At 44.0% G+C, this 16,017-nt stretch overlaps 1 protein-coding gene across 35 annotated transcripts in view; it reads left to right on the top strand.

The window, feature by feature from the left end:
• The window catches only part of DLG2 (discs large MAGUK scaffold protein 2), a 901,255-nt gene that overhangs the window by 854,610 nt on the left and 30,628 nt on the right, over positions 1–16,017 (top strand). The gene's annotated exons all lie outside the window — the stretch shown is intronic.

The raw sequence follows: 16,017 nt of genomic DNA, 5'->3' as shown, positions 1-16,017 counted from the left end.
TTCCATCTCTCTGTGTGTATCAATAATGACTCTCCTGTGTTTGTTCTTTCGTGAAGTAAGTATATACTAGTGCAGAGATGGGGAGACTGCAGCCCTTCAAATGCTGCTGGACTACAGCTGCCTTTAGCCCCAACCAGTGTGGCCAAAGGTCAGGGGTGATGGGAAGTGGATTCCTGCAACATCAAGAGGGCCACAGGTCAGCCCCCCCCCCCCCTGCCCTGTTGCATGTGTGGCTAAGTGTTCCTTAGATGGCTGGATGGCTCCCACTGTTGGAGAAGTTGACCTGACATGGTGATGCCCATTCATATGGCAACCTCCATATGGCAACCTCTTTGCATCAGTGGCTGGTCCCTCGGAATGTAAAAGTTGGGCATCCCTGCTTTAACCTATATAACGGAAGCCAGTTAAGGGATAAATAGCACAGAGGACATTAAACACCCCATACTCTAAATGATCATTCTGATCCCGTGGGCCTTTTTCTGGGCTTCAACAGGTACCTAATCTTCAGTCAAATGACATCTTAAATTCCCGTTTCTGGTATATAGTCAAAGCCAGAGGGAATAAATCGTTCAGATTGCTAATGATGCCTCACACAAACTAGAGTCTGGTGAGGATTTAATTACCCTTTAATTTCCTGCATCCTTCTTCTTACACCTCGTTACTAGAGGAATATCAATCTTATTGCTGCTAATTTCATCACTGGTTGTGACATTTCGGAAACAGCATCACAGGGGAACCGAGTCGCCCTTACCCTTTGCAAATCCCATATTGCCTCTTCATCGGCGATTCAACCTGTTTGCATATTGCAAAAGAGCATCTGCAGGCTGCGTGCAAAACGTAATGTGTTAAAATAGCTGAATTACAAAATTGCAGAGTTGGACGCAACCCCAAGAGACATCTAGACCAACCTGCTTAAGCAGCGCAGGAAGCACAGCTTAAGAATCCCTGGCAGATGACTTAAAAACCTCTATTGAAGGAGAGCCCGCCACCTTCTGAGGGAGCCTGTTCCACTTTCAAACAGCTCTTATGGTCAGAAAATTCTTCATAATTTTTAGCCGGAATTTGAACCCATTGGTTTGGGTCCTTCTCTCTGGAGCAGCAAAAAACAAGCTTCCTCCATATGACAGCCCTTCAGATATTTGAAGATTGCTTTCTTATCTCTTCTCAGTCTTCTCCAAGGCTAAACCTACCCAACTCCCTTAAACGTTCCTCATAAGGCTTAGCTCCCAGAGACTGAGAACATGGCATGCAAGGGCAGTGACATGCCAGGAGGAAGGAGAGAGACTTGTTGCTTTGGACCAGGATATGATCTGAAGGTGGGACACGGGTGGCGCTGTGGGTTAAACCACAGACCCTAGGACTTGCCGATCAGAAGGTCGGCGGTTCGAATCCCCGCAACGGGGTGAGCTCCCGTTGCTCAGTCCCTGCTCCTGCCAACCTAGCAGTTCGAAAGCACGTCAAAGTGCAAGTAGATAAATAGGTACCACTATGGCGGGAAGGTAAACGGCATTTCTGTGCGCTGCTCTGGTTTGCAGAAGCGGCTTAGTCATGCTGACCACATGACCCGGAAGCTGTACGCCGGCTCCCTCAGCCAATAAAGCAAGATGAGCGCCGCAACCCCAGAGTCGGCCACGGCTGGACCTAATGGTCAGGGGTCCCTTTACCTTTACTATGATCTGAAGGTACATGAGGCCACAAACTTGCTGACTCTAAGCAGGTCTCGGGAAGGAGTTCAGAAGAGTTCAGAGAGACATTTGGCACCCCGGAGAAGTTATTTGCCCCTGCTTGGCAGCGTTCCTTGCCTTTTTCTCAGAGGAGTTCCTGATCAGGCAGGATTCTGAAAGCACACTAACTTCCCCAACAGCTGGATGGAAAGGGAATAAAATGGGGAAAACTGAGCAGGTGTGGAAGAATAGAGGATTCTGGGAAATGGCACGGCTGGCTGTAATCCCGAACAAGAGTATTACACGCCACAACACTTCGTTACAGGCCCCACTTGTTAAGCCCTGCTAATGAAATGCAAAACAAGAGAAGGAGGGAGGGATCTGTAGTTCTGTCTTCAGAAAATGTCATTGTTCATTCCTTTTGTCCTCTTCACCACTTTTTAAAAAAGATGTTCTCTTTCTTATGCACACTCTTCCCATCCTTCCCAATTTAGGCATGCTCAAAACGTTCAAGAAATGTTTAAATGCTGGATGCTGTGAGAAAAGATTACCCCACTCCCAGGTGACTTGAAAGCACAGATAATAATATCAATCCAATTAGATATTCTGGCCCCTAGATGATGATTTTTATTTTTTGTAAAGGAAGGAGCAAGAAAGCCGAGAGCCAGTGGTATAAATAGCAGGTGTAATTTCATCAAGCGGGAAAGGAAACCTGAAATTATCACTTTGAAGCTACCTATTAAGCCTTTTAATTTGGCGTATTTAATAGCACCACACTTGTCTGATCATTTCAATTTCCACTTTCCTCATTATTGGTGCGCAAGATTTCAATATCCAAACAAATAGGTAGTGTCTCCAGGGTAATAGGACCCTTGTACAGATGTGGAAATAAAAATTATTTTAAAAGTGGAGGGGGACTTCATTGGAAATCGATGCTGTCTGGCATATTTTGCTCACAAGGACTTAAAAGGAGCCATGCTAGATCAGGTTGAAAGCCCATCTAATCCAGCATCTTGGGACTAACCAGATGCCTGTGGGAAGCAAAAACGCAGGACCTGAGAACAACAGCAAGTGGTATTCAGAGGCACAATACCTCTGACCGTGTAACCAATGTAGAATGTAGCCATTGCAACGAGTAGCTTTGTCCTCCATGAATTTGACCCATCCTAGCAGAGACATCACCTTCCAAAAAAAGGTCCGTATAGTAAAAGCTATGCTTTTCCCAGTAGTGATGTATGGAAGTGAGAGCTGGACCATAAAGAAGGCTGATCGCCGAAGAATTGATGCTTTTGAATTCTGGTGCTGGAGGAGACTCCTGAGAGTCCCATGAAGATCAAACCTATCCATTCTGAAGGAAATCAGCCATGAGTGCTCACTGGAAGGACAGATCCTGAAGCTGAGGCTCCAATACTTTGGATTAAACCACAGAGCCTAGGACTTGCCAATCAGAAGATCGGCAGTTCGAATCCCCGCAACGGGGTGAGCTCCCGTTGCTCGGTCCCTGCTCCTGCCAACCTAGCAGTTTGAAAGCACGTCAAAGTGCAAGTAGATAAATAGGTACCGCTCTGGTGGGAAGGTAAACGGCATTTCCGTGCGCTGCTCTGGTTTGCCAGAAGCGGCTTAGTCATGCTGACCACATGACCCGGAAGCTGTACGCCGGCTCCCTCTGCCAATAAAGCAAGATGAGCGCCGCAACCCCAGAGTCGACCACGACTGGACCTAATGGTCAGGGGTCCCCTTGCCTTTACCTTTAATTAAGAGTTGCATTTTACACTAGCTGCAGCTTCTGGACCAGCCTTAAGGGCAGCCCCACGTAGAACACACTGCAGTAGTCCAGTCATGAGCTTACCAATGCATGAGTTGCAGTGGCAAGCCTATCCCTATCCAGGAATAGTTCCTAGCCAAAGAAAACGACTTAATCATTGCTCTAGTATTCTCACTTCCTTTTGTCTTACCTTTACCAGCGGTGCAATGAGTTTAGCATCATCTGAAGGCGAGGGGAAAGATTAATCCATCAACATTTTGCCCTTTAAGTCAAGGGGAGGACTTGAAAGGTGATGTTAGCAATTGCTAGGTTCTGTTCATCATTCAAGAACACCCTTCAGCAGTGAGCAATCCGGGCTTGATTGATGTCGTGTGCCCTTTCAGCTTCCAGGGAAGGCTGTATTTTGAAGGAAGCGTGACATCTGTAGGGTGGCAGACAGCGGGGAAATATACGAAAGCACTGTGGAAGAATGATGTGAGGAAATGACAAGAGACTTGTATTGCATCAATGGGGGGAGAGATTTGAAGCAGTTCTGAAATACATCAGATCCTACGGTCCTCCAGGTATTGTATGACTCCAGCTCTCATCATTCCAGCAAGCATAGCCAATGGTCAGGGTTGATGGGAGATGTAGTCCAGTAATATCTGAACTGGTTCCCCATGCCTTTTATTGCAGGTCAAAGATCCCATTAAATCAGGCCTACAAATAGATCAATAGATACACACACACTACTGGATCCTAGTTCAGATAAGGGGACCATTTGAGCCTATATATATATACACATACACACCAACCTAGCAGTTCGAAAGCATGTCAAAGTGCAAGTAGATAAATAGGTACCACTTCAGCAGGAAGGTAAACGACGTTTCCGTGCGCTGCTCTGGTTCGCCAGAAGCGGCTTAGTCATGCTAGCCACATGACCCGGAAGCTGTACGCCGGCTCCCTCGGCCAATAAAGCGAGATGAGCGCTGCAACCCCAGAGTCGGTCACAACTGGACATAATGGTCAGGAGTCTCTTTACCTTTATACCTGCACTTAAGGATAGAGCTATGCATCTGGGACTGGGGACCATTTTGAAGTAGTTTTTAAAGCTTCAATCAAGCTTTAAAGCTTCAATCAAGATATAAGTGCCCTGGTTGGAATTGTTTTTAATTTTGTATTGCCATGATGATTATTATGATGATTTATTTATTACCCCACCCCACACCTTCAAGTTCCAGGGTGGGTTGCAAAAATTACAACACAACATGTTTTTTAAAAGCAGTTTAAAACAACTTTGAATTACAAAAATAAGTTGGGACAGAAATAGGCATCTCAAGTGTTAAAAGCCAAGGGGGAAAGGTACATCTTCAGCATTATCTGGCGGACAGATGAACCTCTGTGGGGAGAGAGTTAAATGACTTAGGGGGGCTACCACAGAGAAGGCCCTCTCTCATCTCACCACCACCACCCAAGCTTCTGAGGGTGGTGGGACCATCAAGAGGCCGATTTTAGCACCTGGGAGGTTTTTTGAGATCTTTTCTGTTGTAAGTCCTCCTGGGTGGTGTTTATACTGGAACAGTGTGGAATATAGAAGTTTTAATAAAATAAGCACCTGAAGAGAGCCCTATGCAACACCTTGAAAATGAAGTACTAAGGCAGGATTGGGGACCCCATGGCTTCTCTTTCTGAACCTGAATGGAGGATAGATAGGGCAGTGTGAAGGTACATCAAAACTAGCCCATTGGGCAAAGTTTTGATTCATATTTGTTGCTCTACCCTAGGGTTACCAGATGTCCCCAGTTCCCAAGGACAGTCCCCGGATTTGCAAATCTGTCCCCCGGACAAATTCCGTCCCCGGAATGTCCCCAGATTCGCAAATCTGTCCCCAGGAAACATGGCAGTGGCAGCCTCAGCAGCCCAGAGCCAGCATGTTAGCGCAAGTTGGCTCTGGCTGGCTTCAGGAGCTGCTCGCTCCCATGGCACCCACCATTTTTCCTGCGCCATGGCAGCAAGCAGCAAGCAGCTCCTGAAGCCAGCCAGAGCTAACTGCACTACCAGGCTGGCCCCTCCTGGGCAACGGCTGCCCGCCTGTGACTCCTGAGCCTCCCCTGATCTGTCAGAACAAAGGGAGAGGGGGGAAGGAGATTGGGGAAGGCTCAGGAGTCACGGGCGCGCGGTGCGCCATTGCCCAGTTTTTTTAAAAAATGTGCATTTATGTTTCACAGGGTGTGAAAGAAGGGCTTTGCACCTTTATACAATATGCATGTGTGCTTGGGCCCAGGATCTTTTGCCTCACCATCCCCACTACTGACTCCCTGTTGCTACTCAGTTTCAAAAAAAAAAAAAGTGTCCCCAGATTCATTGAAAAAAATCTGGTAACCATACTCTACCCACCACTGGTATGTAGCCCTCTTTAAGCTGCCCAGAAGGAAATGTGGTCCTTGGGTTGATAACACTTCCCCATACCTGGGCCATCGATCTTAAAGCTTTCCACAGTAGCCAACTAGATGCCACTGGGAAGCCCACTAGCCAAAGAAGAGCCCATTGACCCTCTCCCACTCCTTTCCCCCAGAAACTGGTGGTCTGAGGAATGATGCCTGTGATCTTGCAGGCAGGATGCAGCCATCATGAGTAGCAGCCCCCATCAGCGTATTCCTCCCTGAATTCTGCCTAAACCCCTTTTGAAGCCATCTGACTTGGCGGCCATCACCACATCTCTCAAAAGTGAATCCCACAGTTCAGTGATGCGCAGTGCAAAGAATTGGCTCCTCTGGTCCATCCTGAATTGCGTAAATTGACATTGGGTGGTCCACTGGGTTCTCGTATTGTGAGAGAGATGGGGGAAATTCTCTTTGTGGGGACATTCTACACACTATGAATAACCTTACTGAGTTCTATGATGTCCCCTCTTACTCAACTTTCTCCTAAACTAAAAAAGCCCCAACTGCTGTAACCTTTCCTCAGTCGTAGAACGATTGTTCCCAAGTTTCCCTGCAGAGCAGGAATTACTATGCACTTTGTAAAGACGTACTCTCCAGCCCGATTTCACGCTGTTCTTTCAACCTAAAACTGCTGTTTTCCCTGTTCAGGAACGCTCTTGTTTGCCAGTTCCTTTCATTCCATTGAAAACCCTGACATGTTTTGCACTCAGATGTTTTCAGCAAGTGGCCTCCGTGGTACAATGAGAACTCTAGGATGTGGATGCTCTAACAGCAGGCAACATGAAGCAAAAAATAAAAACCAGTACCATTCTGTACAAAGGAACAGTGCAGGCCAGGACTGATCAGCCTGAGTTGGTGCTCTCCTAAGTAGGTTGCAGCTGCTACTCAGAGCCCTGAACTTTTGCAAAAGAGCTGTCTTACCAGACCACATCAAAGGTCTGTCTAGAACACTGTCCTGTTTCCATCAATACATGGGTTGGCAGTAGAAGATAGAGTGTGTAAGGAAGGAGGAGAAATTTGGCACACGCTTCCGGAAACAATATGTCAACCGAAACAGAGATATCCTTTGAAATTCGTACATCTCTGAATTTTGTGGTGCGGCTCTCAAACCAAAAATTGTGGTGCGGCTCTCAAACCAAAAAACATAGGAAGCAGTCTTATATAGAGTCTTCTCAGCCACCTTCTGACTGCTGCTTGCCAGTGTTAGGTATTGGGTGAGAAAGTCTACCCAATTCAAGTTTAAAGGTGAACCTACCAAATCTGCACATTGTGAAACACTGTCTGAACTGAAACAGATCTCCAAATTTTAAAATGCCTTTCCCCAGCCAAATAATGTGCACAGAAGTGCATATATTATTGAAGATAACAAATGTGCATCATATTAGGGGAAATTACTAGCATTTTTTTTTTTTTTTACTATTAGTCAAAACTGCAAAACTGAAAAAATGTGTTTGATTGGAAGAAATCAGTACTTAAATGTGAACAGATTTTTATGAGGCTTAAAAAATAATAATAATGAACCACACTGAACTGGAAAAATGAGAGAAACCAAGAAAACTGAAATTGACAAGTCTGTCCATCCCTTATGGTGTCTAATTGGGATTACTTCCTATTCAATGTGTTTAGGATTACAAATGATTGGGACACAAACACACACACCATATTTCAAGGCACACACAGCACTTTACCCAACCCCGTGCAACCTGCTACGTGCTCTCAGCCTGCCTGAACCCATGCCAGCCCTCGCAAATCCTAAAGCTTCAGCCATGGTTGTTGCAACAGCCTTGAGTATTTGTCACGTGTGTTTGTGTGAGAGAATGTTCCCCGCCTTCTAAATTTAGTTGCTGCTTTAAAATAGGAGAAGAAGCATTTGCTAGCTAGCAGAGAATAATGGAAGTGTCAAATATTAGAGCGTGTAAGACTCCAAGCGGAATGCATAATATCTAAAGCAGCACAGAGGCTGGAATCAAACAAAGTAGGAATCTTCTCAAGCACGCGGGTCAGGTGTGGGTTGCTTCTGCGAAGCAGGCGGAGGCGCTGGCACTAAATTTTAAACCTCTTGGGATTTTCCTCCACCCCCTCTCCATGGTTTCCATCATTTGGGTTTAGCGATATTTTTTCTCTCAGCAGCCCTTCCTACCATTTTTGTTCCACACATTGGAGTAAGTTGCTGGGAATAACGACCTTGACAGATTAGAGAACTGGGCAAAAACAAACAAGATGAATTTTAACAGGGAGAAATGTAAAGCATTGCACTTGGGCAAAAAAAATGAGAGGCACAAATACAAGATGGGTGACACCTGGCTTGAGAGCAGTACATGTGAAAAGGATCTAGGAGTCTTGGTTGACCACAAACTTGACATGAGCCAACAGTGTGACGCGGCAGCTAAAAAAGCCAATGCAATTCTGAGCTGCATCAATAGGAGTATAGCATCTAGATCAAGGGAAGTAATAGTGCCACTGTATTCTGCTCTGGTCAGACCTCACCTGGCGTACTGTGTCCAGTTCTGGGCACCACAGTTCAAGAAGGACACTGACAAACTGGAACGTGTCCAGAGGTCAAAGGCCTGGAAACGATGCCTTATGAGGAACGGCTAAGGGAGCTGGGCATGTTTAGCCTGGAGAAGAGGAGGTTAAGGGGTGATATGATACCCATGTTCAAATATATAAAAGGATGTCACATAGAGGAGGGAGAAAGGTTGTTTTCTGCTGCTCCAGAGAAGCGGACACGGAGCAATGGATCCAAACTACAAGAAAAAGATTCCACCTAAACATTAGGAAGAACTTCCTGACAGTAAGAGCTGTTTGACAGTGGAATTTGCTGCCAAGGAGTGTGGTGGAGTCTCCTTATTTGGAGGTCTTTAAGCAGAGGCTTGACAACCATATGTCAGGAGTGCTCTGATGGTGTTTCCTGCTTGGCAGGGGGTTGGACTTGATGGCCCTTGTGGTCTCTTCCAACTCTATGATTCTATGATTCTATGAATCTCTGCATTGTCAAGGACAAGCTGGTGTCAGGTCAGCCATCCTTCCCCCACTTCCAGAAGGTATTTTCTTTCAAAATTATAGCTTGCTGTTTCACTCATAAGTCTCACTATCTGCAGATATGCCTTTTGCACAACCTGTTGTGACGGCTCAGCGAATTATTATTTTTATTTATTTATTAGAAGGTTGAGCCATTGACTAGAAACAGAATCTGGAAATTTAAAACAGCAGGTCTTCCTTCAGAAAGTCAAACTGTGAACAGCTCCCAGGATGATCACAGACGAGTCCAGCATAGCCCAACTACAAAGCCTTATTTAACTTCTTTTTGAAACCTACTCAAGTTCCAAACAGAGTTTAAGATAAATTCACATAGTAAAAGAATAAACAAACGTATTGTTCTTCAAACCCCATTTTTAAAGTTTTAAAAGCCGTGTTGTAACCACCTGTATGCGTAGGCACACTTCATTTGTTACTTCAGCAGAATTGCATCAGTTTGATAGATTGTGTTCGACGCAGATTAATACCATCTTCTGAAAAGGCCCATCAGTTTATTCAGAGGTAATACCCAGTCTTTTCAAGGACCCAGCCTCTGTAAGTCTACTCACAGGTAATTCTTACTGTTTTCAGTGAGGCTCCTTTCCAGATAAGTGAGCATAGGATTGCATTTAGCTTGGAATGACAACTAGATAAGGCATGTGCAAAGCGGTTTGAACCTTGTGAGTCCTACACAAACATTGCGTGGTGATTATTATAATGATGAAGATGATGGTGCCACTGCTTCGGTTTGAATGTCTGTCACAACACGAAAGCTATTAGATTCAGGAAGTATACATTTTCAGTCACATAAAAGAAGACAAGGCAGTTTTGGAAAAGCTGAGTTTTCTGAACGTAAGGGGAAAGGACTTACGTTGTCTTTTGTACCACAAATTCATTTATGCCAACAAGTGGGGTAAAACCATGGAGTCATAGAGTTGCGAAGGGACCCCAAAAGTCATCAAGTCCAGCCCTTTCCTGGTACAGGAATTCCACTGCTGTTGTTGCTGTTTAGTCAAAGGGCAGGTTGCTGGGAGATTGAGAACCGTGCCTGATGTCACAAAGCTGGAAAGGGCAGCCCAAAATGATCGAGTGGTTGGAGAAACTCCTCTCCGCTGGAAAGCTCACAAGTGCTGGTGGCTTGTTAGTTTAGAGAGAAGGCAAGGAAGAGAAAGCAGGATATAAGGTGCATATAAAATGAAGCAGCTAGAAAAGAGTTTTGCTCCTTCTCAAACTGCTAGGAGCCGGGGTTATCCAGCGAAGCTGAAGTTGTGCGAGATTCGGGACAGACAAAAGGCCGTGCTCCTTCACAGTTAAATTGCAGCGTTTGCTACCACAGCAGGTAGTGATGGCTGCTAGCTGTTGTTGTTGTTGTTTAGTTGTTTAGTCATGTCCGACTCTTCGTGACCCCATGGACCAGAGCACGCCAGGCACTCCTGTCTTCCACTGCCTCCCGCAGTTTGGTCAAACTCATGCTGGTAGCTTCGAGAACACTGTCCAACCATCTCGTCCTGTGTCGTCCCCTTCTCCTTGTGCCCTCCATCTTTCCCAACATCAGGGTCTTTTCCAGGGAGTCTTCTCTTCTCATGAGGTGGCCAAAGTATTGGAGCCTCAGCTTCACGATCTGTCCTTCCAGTGATTTCCTTAAGAATGGATAGGTGTGATCTTCTTGCAGTCCATGGGACTCTCAAGAGTCTCCTCCAGCGCCATAATTCAAAAACATCAATTCTTCGGCGATCAGCCTTCTTTATGGTCCAGCTCTCACTTCCATACATCACTACTGGGGGAATCATAGCTTTAACTATACGGACCTTTGTTGGCAAGGTGATGTCTCTGCTACATCATCCCTAATAAGTGTCCATGCAGCCTCTAATGATGTCTCTAAAAATGTCTAATGAGGGCTATGCTGTGCTTCCACAGTTGGAGGCAGCAGTTGCTGGAAACCACAGGAAGAGAGAGGGCTCTGGTGCTGCAATCCTGCCTGCTGGTTTTCCACAGGCACCTGGTTGGCCACTGTGAGAACAGGATGCTGGGTTAGAGGGGACATTGGTCTGATCCAGCGGTCTCTCCTTCTGATCTTATGCCAACCAGATGCCTGTAGGAAGCCCACAAACAGGACTCACCCCAACTGTGCTTTTCAGTAACTGATATCCAGAGGCACACTTCCTCTGACAGTAGTGGTACAATGACATCCTTATCCTCCATGAATTTTCAAATCCCCTTTTCAAGCCACCCAAGCTGGTGACCATCAATAACTTTTGTGGGAGCAGATTCCATGTTTAACTGTGATGGTTAGATAGCACCCTTCAGACCTTTCCTGGGGCCAGCACCTTGAGGACTGGGCCAGGATGCTACCTGGGTTCCACCTGACTTTAAATTTCCTGTTCAGACATAACGCCCAATCAGGACTTGAATATGTACCCCTTCTGTTCAGCACAGCAGGTCAGTACCTATGGTTACGAACTTGCAGAAATGAAGCGGTGTTATTCTAGTAGGAGAACTTTTTCCCCCCTGCTATTTTTAACAAGCCTATTTATATAGTTGTTTCCACCTATCACCAAGGTAGAGCTTCAGCTTTTGCAAAACCAAAGCGTTCCTGAATGGGGTTTTGTGATCAACATAACACCTGCAAGCCTCGTTTCTCCAGATCATTCAGACCTACATAATTTTCACTTGAGAACTGTGTTGGCCAGTGGAGATGTGCATGTATGAACTGCGCCGTCAGAGACTTGATATCACAGAATGGAGATTTTTTTAGTAGGTAGTGGAGCTGGTTCACAAATTAGCTGGCTGGTAACTTCAGTTGTTCCTCCATGCTTACTCAAAATACATGGGGGCGGGAATAAGGGCTGTATCCAATGCTACTCCTACTCAAAGTAGGACCCATTGAAAGTCCAGAAAACAAACAATGAGTTTCCCTGGGAATATAATTCAACAACAGTATTAAATATAAATATAATATGTAAATAAGACAATACACAATGGAGGCCAAACATAAACAGTATATTTTTCAATGCTACTGTTTCCGAATTTGTTAGATAGATAACACTGGTCAACAACAAATTTGTTGTCTGCATTTTTTCAGTTGATTTAGGATGAATCTGATGCACTGAATCCCAAAATCACATTGGTTTTGCTCAATCAAGTCAAGTTTTTGAGCTATGGCCACATGTCGTTTTTTTACGTTTTTGTTCATGTGTACGCTTGTGTGGAGCATTTTAGAAGAAGTTGGTGGGGGTAAAATGCCATGTCGAATAATTGTTTTGATTGGAAATGATTATTTTAATGACAAGGAGTATTCTGGTCCGATAGTTCTGGGTGATTATGTCGAAAAGGGATCAGTTTGAAGTCATAAAACCTCGAAATCTTCCATAAATTGGTGCGGCAAAACATAAAGTTGGGGGATCAAAACTAAGTTAATGGGGCAGCCGCCCCACGAAGTATCCTGATCTTCAATCAGCACATCGTCCTGTAGCTCATTGTGATGAAATTCCAGTGCCTGTCTTCGGAGAACTTCCTGACATTAGTGACGAAGATGCCTCCAGTGTTGAAGGACATGAAGAAGAAGTGGTTCTTGAAGATGATGCTCCACATCCATTTTCCCAAAAGGAGTTGAATGATCTAGTTCAAACTGCCAAACTGTTGGCATCCAGATTGAAGGAAAAAAACCTCCTCTCTGACAGTGCTCGCATCAGCTTCTTCTGCAACAGGCATCAAGAGTACCTCCGTTTTTTCTCGGAAGAGAAGGACTTGGTGTACTGTGCAGATATTGCGCAGCTTCTGCTCAAGCTTGGAGTACCACAGTACGAACACAAAGATTGGAGACTGTTCATTGACAGCAGCAAGCGATCACTGAAATGTGTTCTGCTACACAACGGCAACCAGTTTGCCTCTATACCCCTGGCTCACTCGACTACACTGAAGGAGAACTATGAAGCGGTGAAGTATGTGCTGGAGAAAATTGGTTATGATCAGCATAAGTGGTTTATTTGTGTAGACCTGAAGATGGTGAACTTTTTGTTGGGACAACTGTCTGGCTTCACCAAGTACCCATGTTTTCTGTGCATGTGGGATAGTAGGGACCGTGCTCAGCATTACACGAAGAAGGACTGGCCTGTGTGGGAGGAATTGGTGCCTTGCAAAGAAAGGAATGTCATCAACAACCCTTTGGTGGACAGAGACAGAATACTCTTCCCACCACTGCACATCAAGCTCGGCTTAATCAAGCAGTTCAGCAAGGCTCTGGACAAGGATGGTGACTGCTTCACTTACTTGTGCCAGGCTTTTCCAGGATTGAACATGGAGAAGTTGAAAGCTGGCATCTTTGACGGTCCTCAGATCCGTCAGCTCATCAGAGATCCAGAGTTCGGAAACTCAATGAACGAAGTGGAACTGGAAGCGTGGAAGGCATTTGTTCTGGTAGTGAAGAACTTTCTTGGTAACAATAAGGCCAGAAACTACGCAGAACTTGTCAACAACATGCTTACTGCTTTCAGAAACCTGGGCTGCAACATGAGCGTCAAGATGCACTACCTATTTTCACATATGGACCAGTTTCCTGAGAACCTGGGTTCAATGAGTGACGAGCAGGGGGAGAGATTCCATCAGGACATGAAAGAGATGGAGACCAGGTATCAGTGTCGCTGGGACGCAGTCATGATGGCTGACTACTGTTGGACTCTGAAGAGAGACCTCCCTGCCGCTGAGCATTCCAGGAGTTCCAAGAAACGGAAGTTCAAGCCCTGAAGTTTGAAAAATGGTGAAGCAACATGCAATTTACGTGTACTTACCTTAATCAATGCCCACTATTCAGTTTACAGTAAACCTGACCTGATGGAGAGAAACTGATGCCATTTCCTGATTCAGCAGTGCAAAATACCCTAAATCAGTTGTAGAAATCTAGACAACATTCAAAAAGTAAAAAATTGTTGCCCAGTGTAATAATATACTCACAATAAATAAAAATAAAAATAAAAATACATGGGGTCGGTTGAAGGCACCTCTCTTCAGATGTCCTGCACAATGTGTGGACAGTTTGATCAGAATGTTTAGTACACATTTAGTGCATGTCAAGAGGAATGGCCGATCAGGAATTTAGTGGTACAGTTATGGTCTCAATGTCATTTTTTCACGAAGTGTATATTGTGGTAAGATTGGACAGTCCATATACCTAGTAACTACCCTACCCATGTAAGCAGATGCCCACTGACAGACCATTAATAATGTGAGGAAAATCAAAATAAGTTGATGAACACACACACACCTGTACAGGTGAAAATGCACTGGTCCTGTCTTCTCCCAATGTTCATTTTTCTCCAGGTAGCGGACCACCATGTTCTGCTTTTGCAGAGCTATTCAGAGGCTGCTTCATGTTACAGTATCCATCTTTACAGTTTCAGAAACAGGAAGCAATAGTTGCTAGCTTAGAGTCTGAGTGTCAGAACCACAGACCTATCGCCATTTTGCAAAAGTGTGTTCATGAACACTTCCACAGACTAAAAATCTGGGTGCAGCATTTACTGGGGGTTACATTTCACAAGGCTCTCTGAAGAAGGGCCAGTGGGCATTCCATCTTAATCACCACTGGTAGTTTCTGGTCTCAAAGAGGTATAGATAAACCAGGCATTTTCTGCACTGTCCTAAAATTAAGATAACTTATAGATAATTCCGTTTCATGTTTGGTCTGTGGGTTCTTGAGGGGTGGAGATAACATAGGTACAAATTGAAATGTGAAATGATATGATGAGTGTGATATAATGTCTCAGTAAATAATGACATCCTCGTACAGTGATTCAACATTTTATTTGTTTCCGCAAGTGAAATGATATATAGGCTGCCAATTTTAGACTTGTTGTCTTTGTATAGTTGAAAGATGTCTGCAATATGCTGGAGACAGATATAAATAGAGATGTAGATGATATAGATATAGATATATCCAGTATCCTAACAAAGATATCTCATCTTATGATGTTTAATTTGAAAGAAATGATCACTATGATAAAAAAATAACCTAGAAGCAAAAGAGGCACACATTTTTGTTTCCATTAGATTCTATCCACCATTCAACTGATGTTTGCATGCTCTGCCTACTCCTGCAACCAGTTTACTTTCAGAACCATTTATATTTATATTTCATCTGCTTTTCTTTTGTGTCTGCATGATTTGCATATTAATTTCTGCATGAGGCTCACATTATTTCAAATCCAGATATCTGTGGCGCTAAGAAGCCATTCATAGGTTTCCATGTATGTTATTTCCCCGCACCCTTCGTTTCCCGTTACTAAATTTCAAATATGCTTGGAATGTAAAAGTGGCATGAAACTTTTGTGACGCAAGCAAATACTTACAAATTTGGAGTTGTCCTCTAATTGGACACTTTGTACTTTTTCTAGCTTTGTCCAACCTTCAGGAATGGACAATACATTATCTTATCAGTCCTTAACCATATTGGATTCCAAATTGAAAGCCAAACCTTTATTTCAGTTGAAGTGAGAAAATTGGACGGGCACATCATGCAGAATATTTTTTTCTTTTATTTGTATAAGATTTTAGTCTCGCTCAGTTTAAAGGAACCACAGTTGGTTAATCATGTGACTTTCAGCTGATTGATTAATTAATTGCTAATTTCATCAATTTGAAAATGAGTAAAAACTATCATTATGAAGGAACCACTCTCTTTTCGGATTTTTACTTATATTATTATTAGTAACAACTACTGCTACTACAAAAACAACAATGTAGTACTATGAAACAACTGCACTGAAAAATACTATAGAGTAATATTATATAATATAATTATATTGTTGTAGTATGAGGCGCAAGGATCATTTCAGAAAGGGAAGATAGATGCCTAGTTTTAAATGGTTCTTGCCATTTGAAGGGCCTAAATATAGGGGGGGGGGGGTTTGTATACTGCCCAAACAGTTCATCAATTTTAACAAACGTTAATTTGTAGCACAAAGTTTGCATCATAAGGCAGACTTAACCAATTAATAATCAAATAACCAATAGCCAGCCATCAATAATCAAACCAATTTTGCGTTTATCTTTTTTTCCCTTTTCTTTAAGCACCAAATCTTCAGGGTGGTGGTTTCTTTTTTTAACCGTTTTGCTTTACCCCAAAAGAAAATTGAACAGAGTCACTTGCAGT

The sequence above is a fragment of the Podarcis tiliguerta genome (genome assembly GCF_965153285.1).
Source record: "Podarcis tiliguerta genome assembly, chromosome: 4".
NCBI classification, from domain to species: Eukaryota; Metazoa; Chordata; class Lepidosauria; order Squamata; family Lacertidae; genus Podarcis; species Podarcis tiliguerta.
This window is presented reverse-complemented; position numbering and strand designations above follow the sequence as displayed.